Below are 2,430 nucleotides of genomic sequence, written 5' to 3'. Positions count from 1 at the left end.
AGAGAGAGAGAGAGAGAGAGAGAGAGAGAGAGATGAAAGTTGCGTTTCTCTTTTTAGATTGAGTTTACTTAAAAAACAGCGATTTTATCCTCTCATCTAATGCACACCAGTATAGGTGTGTGTATTGTAGGAGCTAGACGACGTATGATGACGTGTGACGGCATAGTAGTGGAGTCCCAATTCTTAGGTGAATATTTTCATATTAGGGGTATAAAATAGAATTGGGATTGGGCCTTGGTCAGGACCCCTTGGTGTTGCTTTTTGACGCTCAAGGTACCCCTTTAGCGTCATTTTTCGACGTGCAGGGTCCTCCATTGTTTTCAGTTGTTTGTCTTAATTGACCGTTCACAGGGAGCTTGATTGACAGGCGATCTGACCAGAACGCGGATATTATCTGCCACCGCTGCTATCCGCCATCTTGCCCGACAGCTACGGCCGGTCTCCATAGAAATCCATGTTAAGACACATGTTAAAACATGGTTAAAAAGATCGACTGAATTGAAACTTTTTCAATATAACTAAATATAAAATTGTGCGGAGGGTTAAGCTGTGCTGTTGTTGGCTGCCACAGTAACGGCAATAAGCAAAGGAATTCCTTTAAAGTACTTGTTGTTTGAATTTCTTTAAAAATTACAAAATTTGAAAGCTGAGAGTCCTGAGACCTTGTTTCATATCAGAAGTAACCTGCTCTGTCTTGACTTTCGGCACGTTGTCAGTTTCCTCTTTGCTCCGCGATGTGTTTTTCACTGCGTGAGAACATGCGTGTAGTGCATCCATACTAAAGCATTGATATGAATTTCAATTTAATTTCTTAAAACTAAAAAAAAACAAAAAGTTATTGAAATTTCTGAGAAAAAAGTAAAAAAAAACCTCTTACTGACCCCAAATTCGTGAGCAGAAGTTATCACCCACTAAATTAAACATACAGCTCAATGAGCTCATGTGCAAATATCATACTACACATCTTTTTCGTATTGCATAGTTTGGCATATTATTTGTAAATAAAAGTCAGCAGTGTACAGTAAGCTGTATGCAAGGTGTCCTGTTTAATGGTTTTGCTGTTGATCAGCAGTCGTTTCTCTTCAGCGTTCCTCGGATGCTGCTTTCATGACTAATTGCTTTCTCCTGATGATATTTGCAGCCTGAGGTTGACAGTCTGATCATTGATCTGCATTCATTTGACATCTTTTAGATTTTATAATCTTCGCCAGTTTTCCACCTCGCGTTTACGCTTCACTCATGAATTGCGTTTCACTTTTGCTTTTGCTGAGGGATTTCAACCCACGTTAAACATAAACAGACGACACAGTTTTAACTTTTAAACACAAGCTCACGTCTCAATTATTTATGCATTAAATAAAAAAATCAAAATTGGCAAATTAAAAAAAATGTACACACACACACACACACACACACTCACACACACACACACACACTTTTACTTCAAAATTTCATGCTTAATTCAAAATTCTTTTTACATTTTGTACCCGAAAATGTAGCCTAATTAAATTTTTTATGTTGACATTTCTGTTGTTTTTTTTGTTCTTTACAGTACCAGTCAGACTGTGTTTGTGTTATTTTGTTAGTTTTGTGTCTCATCGTTGAGTAAATGAGGAGTATTTCAGTGCCCCTTGCTTGCTTAAGAAGACGTTTGACGTATCCTCCGGGAGAATCACTGACGGTTATGGAGAAACTGTGTGATTAAACCAGCAAACCAGAACAGTGTGTGACGTGTTTAGAAACACTGACTGCTGAGAAACTCACCATTCACGATTCGCTTTGAATTCTCTCCTCTGAAGGGTTTTCAGCTGTTTCTTCATGAAAGCGGAGGGTTTTTCCGCTTTACATGTTGCATCATTACAGCATTCAGAGGAAAGCGATCATGTTTGAGGGCTGAAATGTGCTGTTTACATGCTGAAATGATGGAAGGAAACGCTCCTCTGAAGGCTTCGGCCACCAGAAGTTATAAACAATGATTGATTGTTTGTGAGAGGAAGGTCAGGGAATGAGGTGAAGGAGAACCGGAAAATCCCCGCTTATACTGGAATATCACAATCAAAACCATTGGCTTTCTGTGTTCCTGTAAGGAAAAATAAAAATTGTCTCAATTGTATCCCATAAAGCTGAAATCGAAATCTAAGCTCTAATTTGCACGTATTTAGATATGTATTTATATATTAATATTTATTTATTGATATTCTATGCTGCCATTGTCTGTCATTTCTTGGGACTGACTGCCATGGTAAACACACACACACACACATATATATATATATATATATATATGTATATCAGGTTTTCACCTGATAAATAAATATGAAAATGTGCGTTTGCAGTCATTTGCACACATTTGCCTGTGGCCGGAGCCGGAGCCGGACTGATGCTTTTGGGCTTCATGTCTGTTTGTATGATCAATTGTTCACACAGTTT

General features: G+C 38.1%; 1 protein-coding gene across 2 annotated transcripts in view; it reads left to right on the top strand.

The window, feature by feature from the left end:
• Positions 1-2,430, top strand: part of gramd2ab (GRAM domain containing 2Ab) — a 52,560-nt gene that overhangs the window by 24,576 nt on the left and 25,554 nt on the right. The gene's annotated exons all lie outside the window — the stretch shown is intronic.

The sequence above is a fragment of the Sinocyclocheilus anshuiensis genome, unplaced genomic scaffold, assembly GCF_001515605.1.
Source record: "Sinocyclocheilus anshuiensis isolate Anshui unplaced genomic scaffold, SAMN03320099.WGS_v1.1 scaffold923, whole genome shotgun sequence".
NCBI classification, from domain to species: Eukaryota; Metazoa; Chordata; class Actinopteri; order Cypriniformes; family Cyprinidae; genus Sinocyclocheilus; species Sinocyclocheilus anshuiensis.
This window is presented reverse-complemented; position numbering and strand designations above follow the sequence as displayed.